Genomic DNA, 6,449 nt, shown 5'->3' on the forward strand with positions numbered 1-6,449 from the left:
ACAGGCGATGGCGGTCCGGGGGCCGGCCGTGCGGAAGGCAACGGCGGCCAGTCAGGCGATGGCGGTCCGGGGGCCGGCCGTGCGGAAGGCAACGGCGGCCAGTCAGGCGACGGCGCTCGGCCAGTAGCCTAGCCAGCGGTCCAGAAAACGGCCGTTTAGCTCCAGACCCAAACGAGGCTGGGCCAGGCGAGGCTGAGGGCACGGAAGCCGGGACCGCAGCAGGCGGAGATGATGATGCAGACACAGAGGCTGGACCAGACGAGGGTGCAGACACGAAGGCTGGACCAGGCGAGGGTGCAGACACGGAGGCTGGACCAGGCGAGGGTGCAGACACGGAGGCTGGACCAGGCGAGGGTGCAGACACGGAGGCTGGACCAGGCGAGGATGCAGACACGGAGGCTGGACCAGGCGAGGATGCAGACACGGAGGCTGGACCAGACGATGCTGATGATGCTGATGATGGACCAGACGAAGATGAAGCCGGACCAGACGAAGATGAAACCGGGCCAGGCGTGGATGAAAACGGGCCAGGCGTGGATGAAAACGGGCCAGGCGTGGATGAAACCGGGCCAGGCGATGAAGAAGCTGCAGCTGAAGCTGGGCCAGGCGAAGCTGACGCTGTAGCTGAAGCTGGGCCAGGTGAGGATGAAGCTGGACCAGAACCAGGCGAGGCTGAAGCTTCAGGCTGAGGCGTGGCAGTAGCAGGTGGTAGCGCTGCAGGTGATGATACTGCAGGAGGCGGCGCTGCAGCCACAGGTGGAGAAGCAGCCACAGGTGGCTGGACGGGCTCCTCGGGCCCCCCAGCAGGCGAAGCAGGAGGCTGGACGGGCTCCTCGGGCCCCCCAGCAGGCGAAGCGGGAGGCTGGACGGGCTCCTCGGGCCCCCCAGCGAAAACAGCCGCAGAACCAGTGGGCACCGGGGCCCCCGGCACACATGAAACAAAGCCAGTAGGCACGTGGGCCTCTGGCACACATGAAACAAAACCAGCAGGCACGTGGGCCTCTGGCACACATGAAACAAAACCAGTAGGCACGTGGGCCTCTGGCACACATACGGAGGGCTGCAGCTGCGCAGAGCACTGACCCTGCTCAGGCAGTGACAGCCCGGTGCAGTTCACAGCTGGCATCTTGGCCACCAGGGGTCCAGAGTAAGCTGAGGGCAGCAACCCCGCCTCTGGGGAAGCCCCGGAGTGAGTAACAGTCACTAATGTTGCCAGCTGTTGAGGAACAGGTCCGTAATGTAACAGTTTGTCTCCCTGCTCAGAAACGGCGGTGGAAAAAAAGTGTGAAAATTGTGGCTTAAGGGAGGCTAATGGTTGAGCTACAGACTGGGAAGCTTGTGGCTGGACACAGAACTGAGCCGGAGAATGGTGATAGAGTCCTGGCTCAGAAGGAGCGGCAGAGAAACAGTCTCTCGGTTTCACAGAGGGTCTGTACACGCCCACTTGCGAAGGGTCCGTTACCACGAAGGTGGGTAAGCGATCCGAACAGTCTCCCATCCCGCTCTGGATAGCCCCAGAAAACAGAGTCTCGGAATCTGGGGAAGCCAGAACATGTCGCTCGCTCACCGCCTCGGACTGCTCGGAAGTAAAAGCAGACGGGGGGTGAAGACCGAGGTCCAGAAGGAGGAACTCCCGCTCCCACGAACAAAGCGAGCCCAGAAGCCATGGGAGACCGGTCACCAGACGCTGTAGCCGCCTCTCTACAGCGCGCTGGGACGTGCCACCCGGGCTTTCCAGCCACAGGTCGATCAGCTCCTGTGTCGCATCGATGAGATTTTCCCGTAGTTCCCTGGATGGATTAAGCGCTGCTGGGTCCATGTTGTGGTCGCGTCGTACTGTCACGGTCCGGGGCAGCGGCCGTGTGGAGAGTGGAAGGAGGACTCAAAGCGCAGCACTTATTCAGGTGTGAGGGTGATTTATTGATAATAACAAACATAAAGAGGAGATGGCAAAACAGAACTACGGATGAACTAAACTGGGTGAAACTACACAAAGGAGTGGCAAACCTGAACACGAAGGGAGAACAGCAGGGAGAGCACGCAGAGGATTTCACAGGGTAGATGCAGAGTACGCAGGGTAACACAGAGGATGAACACAGGTAGGAACACAGACGACGCGACGAGGAGCAGAGGAAATCACACGCTATAAATACACAAAGAGACACTGGGAAATCACACACAGATGGGGGAAACAGCTGGACCTGATTAACCTGACGAGACAGGGGAACACTAACACCAGGGACCAACAGAGGGAGCACAAACCCAGAACCCAGTGTCTAAAATCCCAAACACAAACCATCCCAAAACAGCCATGAATAATAATGAAAGTAATAACAATAAGTACATAAACATAAAGTCACTGAGTCATGGTCGCAGGACCATGACATAGACACTTTAATAGTGTTGAAATCAAATCTGACAGTGTTAATTTGGACATGCTGGATTTGCTGTGTGGTGGCAAGTGGCATCTTGGCAGCTGCACGCTTGACTTTTCTCAGTTCATGGGCAGTTATTTTGCACCTTGGTTTTTCCACATGCTTCTTGCGACCCTGTTGACTATTTTGAATTAAACGCTTGATTGTTCGATGATCACGCTTCAGAAGTTTTGCAGTTTTGAGACTGCTGCATCCCTCTGCAAGATATCTCACTATTTTTGACTTTTCTGAGCCTGTCAAGTCCTTCTTTTGACCCATTTTGCCAAAGGAAAGGACGTTGCCTAATAATTATGCACACCTGATATAGGGTGTTGATGTCACACCCCTTCTCATTACAGAGATGCACATCACCTAATATGCTTAATTGGTAGTAGGCTTTCGAGCCTATACAGCTTGGAGTAAGACAACATGCATGAAGAGGATGATGTGGACAAAATACTCATTTGCCTAATAATTCTGCACTCCCTGTAGATCTACAGGCAGTATTTAAGACCAGCGTCTACATCTCTTCTTCACCAGTTTGTCAGCTAACTCATGTTAGTAACAGGCCATCTTTACTCATTGTACCAAGTTCTTTGTTTAACTTACCATATTCTTCTTGTGTTCTTGTAGTCTTTGGATAGAGATAGGTTGGTCATATTTAAAATTGAAGCATTAATTAATGGCAGGACGTCTTTGAGCAGTGTTGTAGGAATGGTTTTGAGGAAGTAATTACTGAAGTTAACTCAGAAAGATCAATTGGAGAAAAAGACTAAATGGTACTAAAAGTAGCTACATGTTTCAGAATTATACCAGGGAGCCAAGTAGTTCTGAATTTGAGGCTCTATTTTTCACAGGAGCTACAGTATCCACACTGAAAAAAAGGGACTGGCCATCTCTTGGATTTATGTAAGCATCTTGCATGTATTTAACACAATTGCCTCATGTTTTAAAGTTAAATGTAACTATATAGTGTAAAAACTACATGATATGCAGAAAGGGTGTATTAAATTGTTCATATCATGTTCAGGTGAAGTAAGTCAATAAGATAGCAACGTTAAATCTCGTGAAACCACGCGTGATTTCATCTCGCGGGCTTTGGATCGTGGTTTAAAAAAGGCATCCATCTCAGTCAAGTCGAGCAGCCAACTCTACGTTTTTGGTATGTCTTGATTTTTTGAATTAATATTTACCATATTTCAGACAAATGTAGTTAAACGTCTAGAGTGTCGCCATGTAACATGCTAAAAAAGAGCCGTTAGCTTATTTGCTGTTTTATCTGTTGTCAAAGAATTGGCGCTTTTTCATTTGAATTTGTCTTTGGCACAAGAGCCGTAATATCACATTAAACCTAATTACGAGGCACTCATAACATAATTTGGTTTTCTGTGTGAATAGATTTGCCAACTGACTCTTCAGTTACATTGTGTATTTACTGCACCATGGTGTTAGTGAGATTTTGGACATTGAACAGCTTTAGCTAATATCATCAGCGGCATTATGCTAGCTTACATCCCTACCCCTCCTGGCCTCACCTGCTGTCCTTTTGTTTTTGTTTTTGTTTTTTTTGCTGCACATTGAGAGACGACCTCTATTCTGCATTTCACCAGGAGTCAGCTGATGGATTGTGGGTTCAAGGTGTTATGGTAAGAAAGTATATTCTATTTTCGTTTCTGTAACTTAATTATAATGGGTTTTTTATAATTATTAGGTGCATGCATACTCACCCTATTAATACAACTGAGAAATCCAAAATCTGCCATAGGTTTAACTTATACCTGTATGTATTGCCAGAAAGGTGATTACTGGACTCGCATTAATGCACACTTGAACTGAAATGAGGTTGTAACTTGTGGGTTGTTGGTTTGCAAATCAGAAACAAACATCTTTGGATTTTTTTTTAATCCCATAAGATCTGGAAACACAGTTTTTATTCAACAAAACATTACTGATTAACCAAGCACAGTGCCTGCTGTTATTTCAAAATAATTTTATGTCATTTCAGATAAAATGCAGCATTCCAGTGCATCCCAACCATGCCTTTACAGTCAAGGTTTCTGACGGAGCTGAGTTTCTCTCTGACAGTTTGCTGAAAGTGTTTGCAAAGTGATCGGGGGAACAGGGCACAAAGCTAAAGGATGTAGCTGCCATTATGACAGTAAGGACTTTAAAATTCTTTAACTACAAAGTGTATATGTATTGCATTAGGTCAGTAAAATTTTTATGCTACATCCATTGAAACAGTCAACTATTACCTGTGAGTAATGATTCCACTAAAAGGATGCCATTATTTTCGTCATGCATTTACTGGCCCACTGAGAAAAATTTATCTTTTTTTAAAAATAAATGTTCTGGAAACTATATATCCATAAAGTTGATGTCAAACAGGAACTTTTGATATTGCTTTGTAGATGCTGGTGTTGCATGTTGACTGGTTTAAAAAGTCAAGAGTTTTTGTCTGGGATCATTTTCTTCTGTGCTACTGAAAAGTTCACAAATCTCTGTTTTCTTTGTTATAATAGTCAAGGATGACATTAATGCTTGGAGTCCCTCATCAAAGTGCTCCGCATCTGTGTGAAAGACAATTGCAACATCTTGGTGCAGGAGTTCATGGTGAGTGTTTTATGAGTAGATTGTGGATTTGCAACCTTTAAAAATGCATTTAGTTATCCACTTGATCCTCATTGGACTGGTTAGGACCAGTAGTGCTCTTTAATAATTTGAAGTTCACATGAGGCCTGGTAGTGAACTCGGCCGCCGGCCCTTGAGGCCCCACCCCTGTATTAGGGGTCACATCAGTGTGAAAAAACTTTAAATTTGTCATTCTAATGAACAAAGGAAAATCCCACCAGTATTTACATTAGCTTTTGTTTGAAAAAAAAAAAAAAAGACCAACTGACCAACAGCTAACCAAATTGTGGGGCTGAAAGTCTAAATTCTAACATCTTCTGAGTGACATAGCCTGGATTTCTGATGGGCCGGTGTCTTTCTAACAAAAACTAATGTAAAGCATTTGAAATTATTATGTTTTTCACCCTCTCTTAGAAACTCTGTTAGACCATGAATGGCAGCATGGCAGGCCACTCTTTGGCTATAGCTATTTACTATGTTGCTTGCATTGGTTTAAATTACTCTAACATTAGAACTGGTAGATTCAAAAGAGATGAGTTTAAAAAGGAATCTTAAAGAAATGTTTTGTGTTTAACCAGGACTTGCCTGAGGCCACTGCACAGATTGAGAAAACCACAATGAACATCTGTCTCCAGAGATGCGCCAGGCAATGACTTTTCTGATGTTGTTCTTCAAGATCTGGATAACGTGACCTTTGCAGTAGCCATGCTGTTTGGACCTTTTTTATTCCTTCAACATGAGTTACCCATCACAACTCTGCTACACTTTTGAGGTGATTCAATGGGTGGTAATGGAGTTGGATGCAACTCAGCTCTCAAGAAAAGCTCACAACTAAGACAAAACTGCTCCTGCAACGAAGCTCACTGTTATGCATGTGAGGTGACCAGCTCTAGGTGAGAGGACATTTAAATCTCACACTTGTTCTGCTGCATTTTTGAAGCTCAATTCCAGGAACGGATCGCAGGGTTCATTTTTATATACTCTGCAACTGCCATGAGGACGAGCTGTTTTTTGTTGTTGTTTGTTTTTCCTTTTGCTCTGTACAAGTTCTGTTTGTCTGTTTGGCAGCATTTTTAAATTTCTCTTTGTATTTTTTCTTTCTTTTACTAGTGAAGAGATGTAGCGTGAACAGTTATACAGTCTAAATATCCCATATGGGTCGTGTGAAATGGTATTTTCAGTTTCATTCAGTTGAAGTAAAGAACGTTGAATATTTCTAAGTGTGCTGTTTTGAACCAAGATGTCACAGTATGATCAGTGCTGTAATTTTTGACAGTCACTGTATCAATGTTATTTTTGCGTCTCTTGAATAAAGTTTTTGACCTGCAAGTGCTAATTTCTTTAGTTATTGGGGTAAAATGGGTAGTGTTAATAGGAAGGTGTTTGCCAATTCAGTAACCTAAT

At 45.6% G+C, this 6,449-nt stretch overlaps 1 long non-coding RNA gene across 4 annotated transcripts; it reads left to right on the top strand.

The window, feature by feature from the left end:
* Positions 1-3,283: 3,283 nt before the first annotated feature.
* On the top strand, positions 3,284-6,203 carry LOC146654283 (uncharacterized). Of its 4 annotated transcripts, XR_014907181.1 has the most exons (6): positions 3,284-3,323; positions 3,445-3,576; positions 3,997-4,060; positions 4,420-4,572; positions 4,937-5,027; positions 5,624-6,203. It is a non-coding gene; the product is annotated as an uncharacterized LOC146654283 (long non-coding RNA). The 4 variants fall into 4 exon arrangements; XR_014907180.1 differs by having other exon boundaries at positions 3,291-3,576; XR_014907182.1 differs by having other exon boundaries at positions 3,291-3,576; positions 4,025-4,060.
* The last annotated feature ends 246 nt before the right edge of the window (positions 6,204-6,449 follow it).

Source organism: Rhamphochromis longiceps, linkage group LG14, assembly GCF_057381845.1.
Source record: "Rhamphochromis longiceps isolate RC_006_pf linkage group LG14, R_longiceps_female_GT1.1, whole genome shotgun sequence".
Classification (NCBI taxonomy): domain Eukaryota; kingdom Metazoa; phylum Chordata; class Actinopteri; order Cichliformes; family Cichlidae; genus Rhamphochromis; species Rhamphochromis longiceps.